This window comes from Ornithorhynchus anatinus, chromosome 4, assembly GCF_004115215.2.
Source record: "Ornithorhynchus anatinus isolate Pmale09 chromosome 4, mOrnAna1.pri.v4, whole genome shotgun sequence".
Lineage (NCBI taxonomy): Eukaryota > Metazoa > Chordata > Mammalia > Monotremata > Ornithorhynchidae > Ornithorhynchus > Ornithorhynchus anatinus.
Genome location: NC_041731.1, coordinates 11,065,567 through 11,085,660, shown reverse-complemented (window position 1 = coordinate 11,085,660; position 20,094 = coordinate 11,065,567). Strand labels below are relative to the sequence as shown.

Genomic DNA, 20,094 nt, shown 5'->3' with positions numbered 1-20,094 from the left:
TGTGGAAAACAAAGCAACTCATAGAGCTCTGGCCCAAGATGGCAGGTTTGCCAAGGGAAAGTATTTGAATGAGTGAAGGGGAAGGACAGGAAACTTTAACCCAATTTTCAAGGCTATCTCACATATTAGTGTTGTAGGGTCACCCTAGATGTAGATGTGTTTGCATTAACTTTCATGATGAGTCTAATGGAGGTAGCTTAGAGGAGGCAGTTTTCTAAGTGGGAATAGAATGGGTCTGAGAATTAGAAGATGGGGGTTCTAGACCAAGTTGTCTCACTAGGAAGCTGTGCAGTTTTGAGGCCAGTCATTTAACCTCTCTGGTCCCGAATTTCCTCATCTATAAAATGGCCCCATAACTCACAGGGTTGTCATATGAGTAGGATGAGATAATTGATATGAAAATTTTGAAAAATAATAAAAATGCTATATAACTTCCAGGCATTATTTATTAGCCCTATTATATGAATGAGGGAAGCAAAAGTAGTGCCCCATAGACAATTGCATGACCCTCGGGAACATTACCTTACAGACCCTATTACTCTTATATGTGTCCACTTTTCTTCTTCCCCCTCTATGCAAATTATTTTAATGTCTGCTCCCTGGCTGAACTGGAAGGTCCTTGAGGGCAGGGATTGTGTTGACTAACCCTTTGTACTGCCCCAAAAGCTTAGTGCGGTGCGCTGCACAAAGGTGACCGATAAATACTATTGATTGATGGGTTGATTGATCATTGATTTCTGGGAGGTGGATTGAAAATAGGTGTGTTGTGGAGGATATTGTTCTGCAGAGAATATGTGTCCTCTATCCTTTGGACTGGGCCAGTTCTTTGGTAACCATTTCTCCTCTGGGCTCCCATGACCCAAATGCCATGATGTCAGTGTGAATAACATTCCCGTGTGGAGATGGTTCAGAGGAAGAGGTAGAGTCAACCCAATGTCTCTCGAAAGAGCCCAGGCTTGGGAGTCAGATATTGTGGGTTCTAATCTTGGCTCTGCCACTTGTCAGCTGTATGACTTCGGACAAGTCACTTAGCTTCTCGGTGCCTCGGTTCCCTCATCTGTAAAATGGGGATGAAGACTATCAGAAGCAGGGTGGCTCAGTGGAAAGAGCCCGGGCTTGGGAGTCAGAGGTTATGGGTTCGAATCCCAGCTCCGCCGCTTGGCAGCTGTGTGACTGTGGGCAAGTCACTTCACTTCTCTATGCCTAGTTACCTCATCTGTAAAATGGGGATGAAGACTGTGAGCCTCATGTGGGACAACCTGATGACTCTGTATCTACCCCAGCGGTTAGAACAGTGCTCTGCACACAGTAAGCGCTTAAAAAATACCAACATTATTATTATGAGCCCCACATGGGACAACCTGATTACCTTGTGTCTACCTCAGCGCTTAGAACAGTGCTTGGCACATAGTAAGCGCTTAACAAATACCATAATTATTGTTATCATTCCCTTCCCTTTATTTCGCTTGCTTGCTGTCCTAGCAACAATTTCCATTTGAAAGAGCCGTGCTTCTATGGCAAGTTCTCAGCAGCAGGGAAAGAGGAGCCAATGGCCAATGACCAGTTTTAGCAGTGATCTGACAGCAAAACTGCACAAAGACTTGCCCTCCTGACATCTTGCTCCTCAGCTCCTTCCGTCCATTTCTTCCTATTCTCCATGTGTGTAAGTAGTTTAAAAGAAAAGTCTTTTGTTTTTTACGTAGTGAGGAAGTAGCTGCGAATGTGATGGAAAAGTTAAAGAAAAAAAAAATCGGTCCAACTTCCTTCCGCTTCAGGAAAGAGAACTTTACAGGACGCTCACCCCTGGCCCCACACCACTTGTATGCATATCCTTATACTCTACTATTTCTCCTGTCTGTAATTAATAATAATAATTGTGGTATTTTTTAAGCACTTAGTGCCAGACACCATTCTAAGCACTGGGATAGATACAAGCAAATTAGGTTGGGCACAGTCCCTGTCCCACATGGGGCTCACAATCTTCATCCCCATTTTACAGTTGAGGAAACTGAGGGCACAGAGAAGTGAAATGACTTACCGAAGAGCATACAGCAGACAAGTGGTGAAGCTGGGATTAGAACCCAGATCTTTTTGACTCGCAGGCCCATGCTCTAATGACTAGCCCACACTACATCATGCCTGTTTCCCCATGTAAACTATAAGCTCCTTTGGGCAGGGATGGTGTCCACCAACTCTATTGTACTTTCCCAAGCATGTAATATAATGCCTGGCACACAGGAAGCACTCATTAAATACCTTTGAAGGAGCCCAGTCATCCAGAGACTAATTATTGAGCATCCTAACCTGGCTGAAAGATTGCTTTCTCTTTTGACTAGGGCAGGTGGCGTATCGGGGCTGGGTGTGTAGCTTGGAAATAGAAAATTGGCCACAACGAGGGGGAGACAGGGTTTAGCTGTGGTGATGTTGCAGCCGAAGAGATAAGACTGTAATTAAGGTACTTGTTAGTGCTTACTATGTGCCAGGCACTATACTACGTGCTAGAGTAGATATAAGATAATCGGGTTGAACACGGTCCCTGTGCGCACGAGGCTACCAATCTAAGGGAGGAAGATTTAATCCCCATTTAATTCCCAAGTGCCCCACGAGGAAACTGGAGAACACAGAAGTTCAGTGACTTGCCCAAGAACACGTAGCATTCGAGTGGTGGAGCCAGGATTAGGAACCAACTCTTCTGACTCCCAGGCCCGGCGCTTTCCATTAGGCAACACTGCTTCTCTAATAAGAAAATGTGGAAAGCGATAACAAGGTGAGATCCTAGGACAGTGAGGACTTATTCTATGGCTTTTTCAACTTCGCTTCCTTCGGGCAGTTCCCTCCCTTGACAAAACATGGGCCAATGCTTTCTTTAATGAGTTTGTAGTCCTCCCGTCTCTCCCCTGCTTAAGGAGTGTATTGTGTACTGATGAGAGAAGAACTGTTTGCTTGGACAGAGGCCAAGCAGGTAGGTCTGGCACTCTGCTGTCTGGGCAAATTGATCCAGAGAAGGATGAAGCCGTGGGCACAGTGAGGGCGGAGAGAGGGACACGGTGCTAGGATGATTCCCCTCCAGTGTGGTGTCTACTTTCACGCCTCTAGGCAGGAGGTTAAATACGCGCTCTTGGTAGGGTAGGTACAGCGCTCTTTAGCCCACAGTCACTCAATGCTGCCAACAACTAGGAATTTGCATGCATAGAGAGCTCCTCATGTGCTCAAGAAGGCACAGTGTAAACGCACATGCGGATGACAAGGGGAGAATTGACTTGATCTGAATGATGAAGGCCTGTAATTCACCCAGAAGGGTAATATGCCTCCTATAATAATGGGAATTATTAATACTATCACCTCCACGATGCCCTAACTACCAAGGATCTCCTAGAGGTAACGCAGTTGCCAAATATATGCTTCTCTGTGGCTACTAGTAATAGATGAGAAAGTTTAATATCCCAAACCTATGGGGTATCTCATATTGTAATGGATTCCTGTATAGTGTTTAGAAAAGCCCGGATGGTTTTTACAAACACCCAACTAAAAATAGTGGGTTGATAGTCTTTCCCCTGGTTGCCAAGTCACCTATTGCCATGGCTGATCCCGGTGCAATTTTGAATATTCCTGGGCAGGAAGCCTCATGTCTGCCTATGGTGTGACTTCTCTGTTTTGTATATGAATCATGAACACACTCATTGACATGATGAATAAAAAGGATGGCCAAGTCAGAACCCTCTGGCTAAGGCTTTTTATGCTTTATGTCTGTCTGAAAATGTGACCAAAATTGCTACTGCTATGCTTTGGTTCAAATTTCTCAGGCAGGAATTTCCTTTTAATGTTTTCTTTGGGGGCCTTTAGGATACTAGGGAAACAAATCCGCAAGCTTTCATTTTCTTAACCAGAGTGTGATTCTTTCAGCCCTTGAGAAATGCTCGATTTTCGTCTCATTCAACCGTCGGTCATACTTATTGAGTGCTTACTATGTGCAGAACACCGTTTTAAGTGCTTGGGAGAGTACAATATAACGGAGTTGGCAGACATATTACTTGTCCACAACAAGCATAAAATTTAGAGGGGGAGATGGATGTTAATATCAACAAATTATAGATGCGTACATAAGTGCCGTAGGGCTTATAGAGGAACAAATGAAAGGTGAAAGGGTAAAAATCAGACACAATAAAATAATCAGAGGTATCTATTAGTCATTGGTATTTATTGAAGGTTTTCTCTGGGCAAAACACTATTGTCAAATGTCTACATACTTGGAAGAGTGCACCAGAAGCCAGGAACAAGAGACTGGGAGCAGGGGAGACCAAGAAGAAGTTCATATTCAGCACAGCATAGTGGGTAGAGCATGGTTCTAGGAGTCAGAAGGTCATGGATTCTAATCCTGGCTCTGCCACTTGTCTGCTCGGTGACCTTGGGCAAGTCACTTCATTTCTCTGTGCCTCAGTTACTTCATCTGTAAAATTCATTCATATTTATAGAGTGCTTACTGTGTGCAGAGCACTGTACTAAGCACTTAGAAAGTACAGTATAGCAATAAAGAGAGAAAATCCCTGCCCACAGTGAGCCCACAGTCTAGAGAGGGGGAAGACACATCATTACAAGTGAATGAGCATCAGTGTAAATAAATAGAATTATAGATATATGCATATATACATAAGTGCTGTGGGGCAGGGAGGGAAGAGCAAAGGGAGCGAGACGAGGTGATGTGGAAGGGAGGGGGAACTGAAGACAAGGGAACTTAGTCTGGGAAGGCTAAGGGCGTGTGGATTGAGACTGTGAACCCCAAATGGTGCAGGGACTGTATCCGTCCTGATCGTCTTGGATCCACCACAGTGTTTAGTACAGTGCCTGGCACATAGTAAATGCTGAACAAATACCATTATTCAGCACTGTAGAACAGTGGTTGGCACATAGTAAGAGCTTAACAGATACCATAATTATTATATAATCCTTCCTAGCTCCACCACCTGGGATTCCCGAAGCGATGGAGCTGGCAAGCAAGTAGCAAGGCAGGGTAGTCACAGAGGAGAAGGTTAAAAAGAAAAGAGCCACTTTTTGCAGGCACTGGGCAGACTTGGCAAAGTGGTGAGATTGGAGAGAAAGAGTTTGGGGGTGACAGGGCGCAAGGAGCAGCAGGATTGGAGATGTAAAAGAAATGTGGAAAATGTCATGCACACATCATCGAAAGTGAAAGACACCTTCCTGTCTCCAGACCTTTCACAGCCCTAAATGGGTCCAGCGGTGATTTAGCTTCCGCTGCTTAATCTGCTTTTGGCCCAGCAGGTTCATAGCAGTGAGGCAGAAGAAACTTCCATCACAGTGACCAAAGTGGGAGTCTAGCCAGTAGCAGAGCCATTTGATCAGCATCTTTGTTCCTAGAAAGGCAATAGAGATCTTGCTGGGAGGAGAATTAATTGAATCCAGCTTTTTCAAGGGGCTTTCTCTTCAACTTGACTAAAAATGTCATATTCACACCTCTGACCCGAATGCATTTCAAACACAAGTCTCTGAAGGATTTGGACATACCAGTTTTCCTCAGTTCCATTGGCAACTCAGAGTTAATTTCCTTTTGTTTATGATAGCATTCCATTCAGGCTTCCTAACCCTTGGAGAAAAGGGGCCAAGAGAGGGAGGCAGGTTTTGAATTTTTATTAAATCATTTAGAAAAATTGATGTAGAAATTCTAAACAAAAAGGGAAAAAGCCCTCAAATGTAGAATTATTTGGTAGTAACAAAATACCACTGTTGGGAATATTGATTTTATGTAGTTTAATATGTGAACTAAGAAGGACTCCAGTAGCCACCCAAAGGCTTTAAGTAGCCATCCCAGCAGATGGAAGGTGTTCAGGTGAAGGAATACAAAAGGGGATTCTTTCTTCCTTGGGAAAGGGGTTTCACTTTTCTATATGGAATGGCACTCTGTCCCAAAGATACTCCAAAAGAATTGAAGCTTCACAATGAGAACAGAGAGCTCTTAATTGGGGTTGGGGGTGGAGCTCAATGTGCTGCATTGAAGAGATGAAATGCTACAGAGGTTAGCAAAATAAATTACGGGCTTTAGAGATCACACCCTAACTGCATTACTGATGACAAGTAGGCTATTGAATATCAAAAGCTTTTAAGAATCAAAGCAAAAATGACTGATAGAAAATACAAAAATGCACATAAGCCACCTCTCTATACCCGTTAGGAGGAAAGGCAGAAACATCTGCTCTGCCCAGACTTGCTTTTGGCTGAAATGGCAGGAGTCCCCACCACTTGAAATTACCGTAGCTATCGTGACTGAAAATAACACAATAAAACAGAGAGCAGGTAACTAAGGCAAAGTCAGAATTAGACTCCAGTTGTCCTCTTTGATTGTCTACATGGTTTAAAATTCTCTGGCTTCAGTTTGTGGTGGGAGGACTGGGTTTAGAAGTATGATATTGATATTGTTTCCTCCTCCCTAAATCCTCTTCAGTTGTCGAGGAGTGGTTTGGAATCTGCACGCACCTGTAGCAGAATGGAACAGTCACTTGCCTTTGTGTCCAGGTGTTCTCCTGCAGGGAACATGTCTACGTGGACACAGCGGGTTGGGCAAACAGGTTTGGACAAAATGAGGCAGATCCTGACCCTAGCCTGAAGTCCAACTCACACTCGCTGGATATTTCAAGAGGCTAACATCTGTCCAACCCCATAATCTGCTCTGTTAATACTCCTAATCTTTGAACCTCAAAAGAGATGCCAAGGGGTAAAAGATAGTTGGCAATAATTCAGGAGTTGTGCTGCAATTGATAATGCTGTGTTAGAAACTCTTCTAGACCTTCTTGCACAGTTTTCAGTCTCGTCGGCTACAGCGGAGGCTATAGGCAATCGATCGTATTTATTGAGCTCTTACTCTGTGTAGAGCACTGTACTAAATGCTTGGGAGAGAAGAATATAATAAAGTTGGCCGTCAGGTTTCCTGCCCACAACGAGCTTAGAGTCTAGTGGGGGATAAGACATTAATATACATAAATTAAGGATGTGCACATAAGGGCAGTGAGGCCGAGGGAAGGGTGAATAAAGGGTGCAAGTTCAAGGGCAATACAGAAGTGGGTGGGAGAAGGGGAAATGAGGGCTTAGTCTGGGAAGGCTTCTTGGAGGAGATGTGCTTTTAATAACGCTTTGAAGGTAGGGAGAGTGATTGTCCGGATATGAAGAGGGAGGGTATTCCAGGTCAGAGGCAGAACAAGGGCGAGAGTTCAGCAGAACAGGTAAATGAGGCTTTTGAGAGCAACACTGCCTCCCATTAAGCCACACTGCTTTCTAAGACGAGTACCAAGATATGGCATAATGAGTGGTCCTTCCACAGTATCTCCACCCACCTCTAAGATTAGACCGGGGCGGGGGGAGGTGGTCTTAAAGAGATGATAACAGTTAGCTATTCCTTAACCCTGCCCACCTTGGAGGGTGATGTTCTATGCAGAATAGCTGTCAGACCAAAATGTGCTGGTCTAGCTTTTGCTCCGGTATTTAATAAAGTGACGTCAGAACAAGGAAAAATGGTCCACCCCTCAGAGCTCATGTGGTCACTGAGATCTGCAAGTGGAGACGAGATATACTTTTTACTCCACTATTTTCCTGATCTGTAATATAACGTTTGTCTCCCCCTGTAGACTGTAAGCGCCCTGTGGGCAGGGATCGTGTCTGCCAACTCAACCCTATTGTACTTTTCCCAAGTCCCTAATACAGTTCTCTGAACGCAGTAAGCACTCAGTTAATGCCACTGATTGATCCGCTTAGGCACTGAAATAGGCTCTTCCACAGTCTGTGGAACGCTGAAGAGACACAACCAGATTTCCAAGTGCCTGTTACTCAAAAGAAAGTGGGACATTCCCTGCAGCTCAGATCTTTCTTTCTCTTCTTTCTACCGGGTTTACCTCCCCCAACTCGTGAACATTCAAACCGGTACAGCCGGAGAGGTGCCTGCATTTTATTTGTGCCGATAAAGAATAACCACCCTTAACGATGAGAGAGTCGATCCAAATTGGCTGGATGTCCAAAGGGAGCCGAGCAGACACTCCCAAGACTCTTGTCCCGGCAGGTACTTGGAAACTCGTGCCAGATCCACTGGGGTCATAAATCTTGGGATTGTTCTAAAATTCATGATGGGAAGGAAAATAAAACTGCTGGGATGCCCTGTCCTCCCTCTCCGCCATGAGGGGAGTGCATGCTTCCATCCGTTTCCACTTTATCCCTCTTACCTGGGTTAAAAGCTGTGCTGAGGAATCCCTCTGCAAGCGGCAGTCAGTCGATCAAACAGTGGTATTTATTGAGCACTTACTTTGTGCAGAGCATTGGACTCACTGCTTGGGAAAATACAGTCGGGTCAGTCGATGTAATCCCCGCTCACAAGAAGCTTGAACTCAACAGCAGAAGACAGGAATTAAAATGAATTGCGGATGGGAGGCATTTCTTTGATCACTCGTTTCGTATGTACAGCGGGATCCCATGGCTAGGTGGAAGAAGTTAAAGGCCGTATCCCAAAGAATAGGCGTGGCCTAATGGAAAGACCACGGGCCTGGGAATCAGGGGACTTAGATTCTAATGCCGGCTCTGCCATTTGCTTGCTGTGTGACCTCGGGCAAGTCACTGAATTTTGCTATGCCTCAACGTCCTCAGTGGTAAAATGAGGATTCTATACCTCTTCTCCCTCCAGCTGTGAGTCCCATCTGGGCCAGAGACTGTGTTCAACCTGATTATCTGGCCTCTTACCCCAGTGCTTAGTACAGTGCTTGGCAAATAGCGCTCAGCAAATGCGATTATTATTTATCACCTTGCTCTTGGAAAAGCCGCCTGTTGAAAACTGAAGAACAGGTTTGTTTTAAATCATCTGTGATCAAGTTGACACACGCATTTCAATGGATTCCATGACTTTTATTTGGTGTCCACTTTGCATTCAAGCAAAGGTGTTTCTAAGGAAAGCTGCGGACGATGGGTGAAAAGGAAGAAACCTTTTTTTTTTGGTCCACCAGAGCAATGAGCCAGGGACGTACACATCGGCACTGCTGGCCCAGAAAGTCCCAGATTCTGGGTTCCGTGATTGAAAAACCCCATCCAGCAGTAAGAATGAATTACCCCAAATAGTAAAAAACTGCAAAAATCCTCTCCTCCCCTTCCACCTCCATACAGGATCTGATGTTCGGTCCATCCATCAGTGGAATTTATTGAACAATTACTGGATTCAGGGAACTAGGTTCAGCCCTTGGGAGATCATGATAATAATTGTGGTACTTACATGCTTTCTGTGTGTCAGGCACTGTAGTAAGCGCTGGGATGGATACAAGCAAATTGAGTTGGACACAGTTCCTGTCCCACATGGGACTCACGGTCTCAATCCCCATTTTCCAGATGAAGTAACTGTGGCCCAGAGAAGTGAAGTGACTTGCCGAAGGTCACACAGCAGACAAGTGGTGGAGTTGCACTCCCTGTCATCAAGGACCTTAAAATCTAGAATGCATCTCCTGTATCTGCTGGGCAGCCAAGATGCTCACAGCATAAAGCATATCTCAGTTTTAGTAGTGCATTGTTGACATTGGGTCCCAGGTGGGCCAGGAAGCATCTGTCCAGGATCGGGACACGAGAAGCAGCGTGGTTTAGTGGAAGGAGCATGGGTTTGGGAATCAGAGGATGTGGGTTCTAATCCCAGCTCCGCCACTTGTCTGCTGTGTGACCTTGGGCAAGCCACTTCTGTGTGCTTCAGTTCCCTCATCTGTAAAATGGGGATTAAGAATGAGCCCCTTGTGGGACACCCTGATTACCTTGTATCTACCCCAGCTCTTAGATCAGTGCTTGGCACATAATAAGGACTTAACAACTACCATAATAATTATTATTGTTATTATTAATGGCATAAGAGCACTGTGAGAGTTCTGCTAACGGCGCAATCAGCTTTCTTTCCTTTTTTAGATAATAAAGATGGTATCTCTGAAGTGCTGGCACTTTCTGGTCAAGAATACTATATGGATGATTAGTCAGTCAATCATATTGAGCGCTTGCTATATGCAGAACACTGTACTGAGCGCTTGAGAGAGCACAATATAGCAGACACATTCCCTGCCCACATCAAAAGCAGCCCTTTCCCCACCCTGATTGGAAACCCTGATGGATACATCAGGTGGGACAAGGGTGTTTCCATTCCGAAAGACAAATATCAAAAAACCTGTGACATCCTTGACCTAAAAAAGGGCTGCTTTTGATGTGGGCAGGGAATGGGAATCCTGGGCAAGGTAGAGACCATTCAAGACATGCCCAATCTCTCTTTTCTTTTCTTTTTTTTTTATTATGGTATTTGCTAAGCCCTCGCTATGTGTCAGGCATTGTACTAAAAGCTTGGGAAAACACAAGCTAATCGGGTTGGAAACTGTCCGTGTCCCACAAGGGGCTCGCAGTATTAATCCCCATTTTACAGATGAGGTAACTGAAGCACAGAGAAGTGACTTGCCCAAGATCACCCTACAGACAAGTGGTAGAGCTGGGATTAGAACTCGGGGCCTTCTGATTCATAGGCCTGTGCTCTATCCACTAGACCACACTGCTTCTCTTCTCTTCATTCTTCCATCAACTTCTTCCTCTGAATCCAATAGTTGTGCAGAGAAATAAATTTTCCAGGTTGCATTCTAAAGAGACCCAGAAAGGAAAGCCCTCTGGTCCATTTCACTGCCTGAATGTAGACATCCAACTTGACTTTAATGTCATGCCTTGTCTTGTTACTATCTATTGCCAAATAGCATAACAAACTAATACTGCACCTAGAAACCCAAGGCCAAAATACAACACAACACTAGTGCTATTTTGAGGATGTTAGGAAGTCATTTTCTTTCACTGATTTACTTTCAAGTAAGCACGCTTTCACTCTTACTGTTTTCTGAGCAAATTCCTTTGCCCTGAAACAGCCATTCTACCAGTGAACTTAGGCTTTTACTTCCGAGTAATGGACTGTCATTGAGAAACACTGCTTGCATAATCGGCAACTGATAGAGTTTTTGAAAAGTTCATTTATTTTCTTTAAAGAACAATGCAGTAAAAACGAAAGTTATAATTACTCTGTGTTCAGCGTATATGTAGTAGGTGGTTTGCGTTTTGTGATATAAGTTTCCATGGCTGTAGATGATAAGGGTTCATGACTCGAATTGGTGGTGCGTGTGGCTTACTTGTTTTTGAAACTGCTTCCAACAACCTTTTTCCAGGTTTACCCGACATCTCCAGGGTGACCCTGTGACCCAAAACGTCAGCGGGATCATCTCGACTTGGAGGGACCCTCGCTCACGTGTGTGTGCAGAAACGCACACGGAATACGCATTGTAAATAAACTTCTCAGTCTATACATGTGCACGCAAATATCCTCACTCCCACATATACAACTTATTATCTTCTCTGGCATTAGTTTCAACCTCCAAGGAGTTGAATACATTTACAACCTCCAACAACCAAGGAGTTGCGTACATTTATCCCCAAAACAACAATCAGTGGTATTTCTTGAGCTTTTCTTGTGTGCAGAGCTAGGTACTAAACTCTTATGAGAGTATGATAGTCTGTAGATGTGATCCCTGCCCTCAAGGAGCTTACAGTCTTGTGGAAGAGCTTACAGACATAAGGAGTCTCTAAAGGGGAAATAAAAGGTTTAGTTTAGGAAGGCCTCTTGGAGAAGTGATTTTTAGGCAGTTTTAAAAGTGAGGAGAGTAGTGGACTGCTGATTATGAAGTGGGAGGAAGTTCCAGAGCTAATGGAGAATGTGGGTAAACGGTTGGTTTGCAGATAGATGAGACTGCAGTACAGAGAATAGATTGGGGTTAGAGGAGTGGAATGTGCTGGTAGAATTTTTAGTCGGAGATCAGTGAGGTTAGGTAGGAGGGAGAGCTGATTGAGTGCCTTAAAGCTGATGGTTAGGAGTTTCTGTTCGGTGTGGAGTTGGATGGGTAACCTCTGTTCCTTGATCTCATCTATCTCACCGCCGACCCCTTGCCCAGGTCCTGCCTTCAGTCTGGAATGTCCTCCCTCCACAAATCTGACAATTACTCTCCCCATCTTCAAAACCGATTGAAGGCCCATCTCCTCCTAGAAGCCTTCCCTAACTAAGCCCTCCTTTCCTCTTCTCCCACTCCCTTCTGCATGCTTCCTTTATTTATCCCCCCTTCAGCCCCACAGCACTTATGGACAGGCCTGTAGTTTATATTAATGTCTGTCTCCCCCTCTAGACTGTAAGCTCATTGTGGGCAGGACATGTCTGTTTACTGTTCTATTGTACTCTCTCAAGCGCTTAGTACAGTGCTCCGCACACATTAAGCACTCAGTAAATACAATTGAATGAAGAATGCATGAACTACTGGAGGTTCTTGAGGATAATTATGGTATCGGTTAAGTGCTTACTACGTATCAAGCACTGTTCTAAACGCTGGGGAAGGTACAAAATAATCAGGTCAGACGGACTGAGGAGTGGGGAGACGTGAACGGAATATTTTTGCAGAAAAACTGTGTGGGCAGTAGAGTGAAGTATGGGCCGGAGTGGGGAGTGACAGGATGCAGGGAGTCAGCAAGGAGGCTGAAGCAGTAGCAAGGCAGGAAATGATGAATGCTTGGGTCAGCGTGGCAACAGTTTGGATGGAAAGCGAAGATTCTAGAGAATTTGTCAAGGTCGAACTGGCAGGATTTCTTGACAGATTGCATGTGTGGGTTGAATGAGAAAAAAGAGTCGAGGACGATGCCAAGGTTACAGGCTCCTGAGACGGGGAGGATGGTGGTGCTCTGTACGGTGATACAAAGTCAGGTGGAAGAGGAAGACAGGGATTGGGTGGGAAGATGAGGACCGCCGTTTTGGACATGTTAAGTTTGACATGTCTTCTGACAGAACCGAGTGTAATAACCTCAGTGGAAAAAGCCCGGGCTTGGGAGTCAGAGGTCATGGGTTCTAATCCCGACTCCGCCGTTTGTCAGCTGTGTGACCTTGGGCAAGTCACTTCACTTCTCTGTACCTCAGTTCCCTCATCTGTAAAAATGGGATTGAAGACCGTGAGCCCTACGTGGGATAACCTGATTACACTGTATCTACCCCAGTGCATAGAACAGTGCTCGGCACATAGTAAGCGCTTAACAAATACCAACATTATTATTATTATTATAGGAGAGTCAGCAGAAGGACAGGAATTGGGTGGGAAGATGAGTTTGACGTGCCGTCTGACAGAACTAAGTGTAATATCCTAGGCTTAGCAAATAGATGGATCAGGGTGGGTAAATCTCAGATTTGCAGGGTTTGTTCCAGCATTTTGTTTCCTAGATGGGACACCAAAGCCCATGACTCTCTGTATTTCTTGGGTATGATATCATGCACCGCGGATGGCCATTATATGCTAACGTCGCGGGATTAGATTCATGAACTATGTTCCATCTCATTCTTGATGTGACTTCTTCAGCCCACCCCATCTGTAGTTGCTATCATTTCTGTTTCCCTGGAAACGTGTTCCCGGGACATTTCGACGGGCAAAGTTCAGATCTTCTCTTATCTCACTGTTGTGGGTCAAAGTGTGTTCTCGGATGTCTCCCAGGTGTGGGGGCCCCACAGTTGCCTGATCTGCTCAAGGCAAATGGGCGAGAGAATGTGTGTTTGTTGCTATATTGTACTCTCCCAAGCGCTCAGTACAGTAGTCTGCACACAGTAAGCACTTAATATGATTGAAATGAGTGGATGGGTTTATGAGGTACCAAGGCTGTATGTTATTGTTCAAGCGCGTGTGGTGGAAAGTATTAAGCAATCAGCAAACAACTAGGGATTTATGGGACGCTGGAGCATGAAGCAAACAGCGAAGTGAAAGTTAGGAGCAAAGGTGCCAGAGAGCAACAAAAGCCCAGGCAAAACACACCTCCAAATGAGTCTCCTGGCTTCTGTTGCTCATCACTTCCAGAGGTGTGGGTACGTTTCGTTTAAATCAAGGAAGCCTCTCCATAACATTTGGTAGTTGGCCAAAGGAGACCCAGGTGATCGATCTTTCCAAAGTCGTACAGCAATGCGGAATCGCAATTCCTTCCTTTTGACTTCCTCACCTTACCGATTTGAGTCATATCATCGTTTTTAAGGTTATCAGAAAAATCAGGACAAGCCAATCTCTGGAGCTTTACAAACATCATCGTCATCTAGAAGCAGCGAGGCTTAGTGGATAGAGCGTGGGCCTGGGAGTCGAGAGGACCTGGGTTCTAATCCTGACTCTGCCACATGTCTGCCGTGTGGGCTTGAGCAAGGCACTTCTCTTCTCTGGGCCTCGGTTACCTCATCTGTAAAATGGGGATGAAGAGTGTGAGCCCCATGTAGGACGGGGACCGTGTCCAAGTTGATTTACTTGTATCCACGCCAGCGGCTGATTTTACAGACGAGGAAACTGAAGCACAGGGAAGATAATTTGCCCAAGGTCACAAAGCAGGCGAGTAAGGGTGGGGTGGAGAGTTTCTGCATTTTGAAAGTCTTCTGGGGCAGTGAAATCTTCAAGAAACTATTGAGTGAAGACGAATCCATCAAATTCATTCATTTTGTTGCAAAGCGGTGGCTGGCCTCCCTAGCCATTTGGGCCTGGCTCTATTCATCTTGGATCTACTTAAAAGCCACCCTGAATAGCCTCAGATGCTCTGCAAGCTTCCAGGAAGGGCAGCAAGTTATATAGATTTTCTGGGTTCTCAGTTAGTGTTTGGGGTGTTGTACTTGCCTAGAGTTGGCAGAGTTGTTTTTTGGTTTTTTGTTTTTTTTGAGGCATCTTTTTTTTTTTTTTTCCTCAGCCACATGAGCAATTCAGCCTTTAAAAGACCCATTTGTTTGTCTACTGGTGTCTTTTCAGGCACTCAGAAGAGGTTTTTACTTTCTTTTTGTTTCCTTTGAAATAGAGGCAGCTCCATCTGCCTCCCCTGACAACAGCTCCCTGCCACCGTGGGTGATTTTTGCAGAAGGGAGTTTCAGGAGTTTCAGAACGAGTTGCATCTGGTAGGTGGAGGACTCGGACCAGCAAGCTGAAGCTTTCCAGTCACGCCAGCCTGAGAGTCGGTCAACGCAGGTCACGGAGTGAAGGAAAAGAGGCTATTCTTGGATCCTTGGATTATTTTCTTTTGGTCCCTGTGCTTTGGATGCCAGACAATTCAGGCAGCTGCCATCCCAGGAAGGTCTTGGTGTGGCGGGTCAAAGCCCTGGCAGCCGTGACTCGACCCTTCATCTGCACGCACCAGGCACCGGGGGCTATTTGGATAAGGTATTAATAAATCACCATTCTGCCGTCTATCGATATGTATTAGTATAAGGTTCCGCTCCCGTTTTCAGAAACCTAGGGGTTTACCCAGCTTGCTCTTGTCTAAAGCACGGGCAACTTTCTGAAAGCAGGTAACTCCTGTCGTAGTCTCATTGTAAGTCCCCTCTAGACTTGTGGACAGGGACTGTGTTATATTATCGTGTTGCACTCTCCCAAGCACTTAGTACAGTGCTCTGCACACAGTAAGCGTTCAATAAATATGACTGACTGTCCGATTAAAGTGACTTCTGTTCTTCGTATGAGCATAAAAATGAAATTTCCTCTGTGCTTGGGCAAGGAAACTTTGTTACCTTTTCCATTCATTCATCTGACTGTATTTATTGAACGATTACTATGTGCAAAGCGCTTAGGAGAATAAATATAACAGACACATTCCCTTGCCTACAACGAGCTTGCAGTCTGGAGGGGAAGACAGACATGCATTAAATAGATTAATTACAGATATATATTCGTAACCATTTACGAGCTCAGGATAAATCTCTGGCCTCAGCGAAAGGCTATCATAACCCTTACTGAGGAGAGCCTGGAGGTAATCAGCCTCAAACTGTGAACTCATTGGCTCGCAATAGGTAAACAGACTTGGGACGGTGGAGGTTTTGGCTGGGGGGCGGCTGGGGGTAGCTGAGAGTCAGCAGGGATGGGGGTCTATGGTTCAATAGATAGCTCTTCTCCTCTCAGGCAGCTCCTGAGCCAGGCCTCCCAACCAGGGCTTCGGTGACTCTGAGCTGCCAAAACGCTATAGCTGAAGCCCTCCCGGCCCACCCTGGCAGGATGCAGTTACCGATTAGCCCATCCCCAATTCCCACACGTCTACCGGCCAGATGCCACAGGGGCAGAGACAGGCTGTCCACCGATATGCATGCACCTTTATGGGACCCTGTGTTCATGCAAAAGTGGGAGAGTTCTTAAACATCTCCTCCTTTGATCAGCTCCCTTCCTCTCATTCATTCATCATTGAATCATATTTATTGGGCACTTACTGCGCGCAGAGCACTGTACTAAGCACTTGGGAGAGTACAATATGACAATAAACAGCCACATTTCCTGCCCACAGTGAGCTTACTCTGCCTTCTGATAATATAAAGTGACTTTTGCACTGTCCACGCCATCTGAAGAAGTCCCTATACAAATCTCAACCCAACCACAGACGTGAGATGGGGAGAAAACAGGCAGAGTTCCATTTTTGTAATGCGAATGAAAGCCATACTTGGTGGTATCTGCTAAGTGTTTACTCTCTGCCAAGCACTGTGTTAAGCATTGGGATAGATACAGGAGATTCCAGTTGGATATGAATGACAGTAGGACATCCAAACAGCTGATGAAACAGGGAGCTAAAGTTAGGCCACCAAAAACAAGGGACAATGGAAGAAACCTTTTAGGGATGCAATAAAACAGGCTGCAAACTGGGAAACAACTGCAGCAGAGAAGCCAACCCCACCAAAAGGCCAACTTCAATCCAGAAAGGAGCTACTTCTTAGGAGTGAAAACTCTGAGAGGGCGGTGAGACAGAGGCAAAAGTGAATCAGTGCTACTCACATCCCACCCAGCGTGGATTTAGTGGCTTTGCCCCTCTAGACTGCAAGCTCGTTGTGGGCAGGGAATGTGTCTTCTGTTGCATTGTACTCTCCCAAGTGCTTAGTACGGTGCTCTACTCTCAGTAAGTGCTCAGTCGATATGATTAAATCAATGAAATATCCAAGGACTATCTGTGTGTGTAGAAATAGTCAAGACTGTGGGTTCCACATTGGCCTTTTTGAATTTCACTGTCAGTGACACTGTCTAGAAATATAAAGGCTTATAAATACATACGTATGAATAGTTGCCCCCAAGGATCAAGCGCTTAGTACAGTGCTCAATCACCCAGTACGGTGCTTTGCGTACAGTAAGCGCTCAATAAATATGATGGAATGAATCTAGCGTACCCAAGGACAGATGCATTGTATCTGTGTATATACGTGTACGTTCCACTGTGAAGACCTTGTGATCCAGTAGAACTGTGTCCTATTTGTCTGTGCACTGGTTCATCGAGCGGTTACTTGGTCACCAAAGGTAGGGTAGGTAGGTAGAGATCAGCGTGGCTCAGTGGAAAGAGCACGGACTTGGGAGTCAGAGGTCAGGGGTTCAAATCCCGGCTCTGCAACTTGTCAGCTGCGTGACTGTGGGCAAGTCACTTCACTTCTCTGTGCCTCAGTGACCTCATCTGTAAAATGGGGATTAAGACTGTGAGCCTCATGTGAGACAACCTGATCACCCTGTATCTACCCCAGCGCTTAGAACAGTGCTCTGCACATCGTAAGCGCTTAACAAATACCAACATTATTATTATTAGGGAAAATTCTTTCTCCTTACCATCACCTTATACATTCCACTGGTGGCCAGTCCTAGCATGCCCGGTCCTGTGAACCAGGACCCTAGTGTAGATAAGGAAGGATCAGAAAGTGCCCTAGTCCAGGGTCCCTGGGACCTTTATTGGGAAGCAGCGTGGCTCAGTGGAAAGAGTACGGGCTTGGGAGTCAGAGGTCATGGGTTTGAATCCCGGCTCTGCCACTTAGCTGTGTGACTGTGGGCAAGTCACTTAACTTCTCTGTGCCTCAGTTACCTCCTCAGTTACACATTCCTCGCATCGGGCTGAGTTTCTCTAAAGAGGCAGAGAAGCAGTGTGGCCTGGTGGAAAGAGCATGGGTCTGGGGATCAGAGGACCTGGGTTCTAATCACAGCTCCACCAATTGCTTGCTGTGCGACCTGGGGAAAGGCACTCCTCTGTGTCTCAGTTTCCTCAGCTGTAAAATGGGGATTAAGACTGTGAGCCTCACGTGGGACAATCTCATTACCCTGTATCTACCCAGCGCTTAGAACAGTGCTCTGCACATAGTAAGCGCTTACCAAATACCAACGTTATTATTATTATTGAGCACTTATTGAACCTGGCTACTCAAAATCAGGTTCGCCGTCATCAGGGTAGCCTCCTGCCAGATCCACTCAGGCCAATTGTTTAGAAAAAAAAAGCCTTGCTATGAGAAAAGAGTCAATAAAGTATTCTCCAAATGCAAATCATTCCAGGAATTAGCCCAATCTCAGCAAATTAGAGGAAGGTATTGACTCCTCAAGCCATTCGGTTAACTCTTTCACAGCCAGCCAGGAAAATGTTCATGTTCAGTGACTCTTTTGGATTTATTCCCTCTTCCCTGTGCTTTTCTCCCCCCAAATCAAGATGTCTTCACTATGTGACCCAGAGCTTCGCCAAAGAGAATCGCACGGGGTTTGTTATAGAAGGCTCAGGCAGTTTCCTTTCCGCCTGCCAATCTGAATTTTCTTTCTTCCTTAACGACAACAGTGATTCAATTTGCGTTTGCTTCCTATCTGCCTCGCCGCGAGTCCCCCAAGAGGCAAGCAGAAATGGGAAAGTTGGAGGTGGCCAAACGTGTTGCTGTCTGACAGCACCACGAGAAATGAAACCAGCGAAGCCGAGGGTCATTTCTCCCTCTCTGAGGCTTGTGACCTTCCACTTTGGGAGAGAAAACTTAGAGGACTCTACCGGCAATTTGGAGATTGCTATTGCTGCTATTTGTTTTGACCCCAGGGGCCCTTGTTGGTTTAAGAACACCCCGGCCCAATCCAAGTCTCCTAAGGATAAATTTACTACCTCCAGACACACACAGACTCCTGGCATTCTGGCTGGTTCTCCATCTATACGCAGACTAATACCAAGGGGATAATTTCCAGGGCAGGCACAGCTTCCAATAACAATAAACACTCTGTGCTGAGGTTTTTGCCTACAGACTTTGAAGATTCCTTTGCATTTTCTTTAGGGTGAAGGGGAAGATTTAGGGCGAGAAGTCTTTTATAAGTCCCATAAGCAACACCTCTCTAGCTACTCCCAAATCGGGTGACAAGTGGGCTGAGGACTATTTTCAAGTCACCCAAGAGAATCAATCAGTTGTCTTTACTGAGCACTCAGTGTGAGCCGAGCACTATATTAAATGCTTGGAAGAGTACCACGGAGTTGGTAGACATGTTTCCTGCCCAAGACGAGCTTTCCGTCTAAAGGACCTTTAGAAACTGCAACAACCAGGTTTTGAGTTCCTGGTGGTTCCCAACTAGTTGGACGTGTCCCCGTTGATCCTGTGCAGGAGGAAGACTCTGAATGGGACATAATGGCTTGTCAGCTCATCCGCACACACTGACTGAGAAGCGGCAATGCGGTTTCTGAGAGGGTTGTGTAACATTCCCTGAATGTGCTCCTTGTTCTTGGCACTATACGGAACATGCACAGAATCCAGTCCCTATCCTTTATGAGCTTGCATGCCAAGACCTGCATTCTTGGCTTACTCTTTGGAGCACAGAGGCGCAAACGTAGTGTTTCCCACATGAAACGCACATCCCCGTCCTGGCTCTTGTGCTCAGAGTGGGCAAGAGTGTGATTAAAAAAAAAAAAATATCCAGTATCATGTTCATGAAGCAGAGATCTTGCTAAAAGCCTTCCTTTCCCGCATTTCTGGGGAGCTCAGGAGACAACCATTGGGGTAGAAATCAAGTTAAGCTCCTAATCAGCTGGCCAGCAACCATTTGTGGAAGTTTCATGGTCATCTACTTTGGTTATTGAGAATACTAATGAGAAAGAAAAGGTGAGTTGGACAATCAGTTAGATATATAGACAGGCATCCCAGTGGTTGTTTTTGTATCTTCCTCTAGAGTGTAAACTCGTTGTAGGCAGGGAATATGTTATGTTATATTGTACTCTTCCAAGCACTTAGTACAGTGCTCTGCACACAGTAAGTCCTCAGTAAATGCAGTTGAC

General features: G+C 45.5%; 1 protein-coding gene across 2 annotated transcripts in view; it reads left to right on the top strand.

Moving 5' to 3' along the window:
- Positions 1-20,094, top strand: part of EGFR (epidermal growth factor receptor) — a 298,096-nt gene that overhangs the window by 11,440 nt on the left and 266,562 nt on the right. Inside the window, exon 1 of one of the 2 annotated variants that reach the window (XM_029062046.2) lies at positions 15,082-15,239. The exons of the other annotated variant lie outside the window; for it this stretch is intronic. The gene's annotated coding sequence lies outside the window, so the exon portion shown is untranslated. Of the gene's footprint in view, positions 1-15,081; positions 15,240-20,094 lie in introns of those variants that run through there. 2 annotated transcript variants of the gene reach the window in all.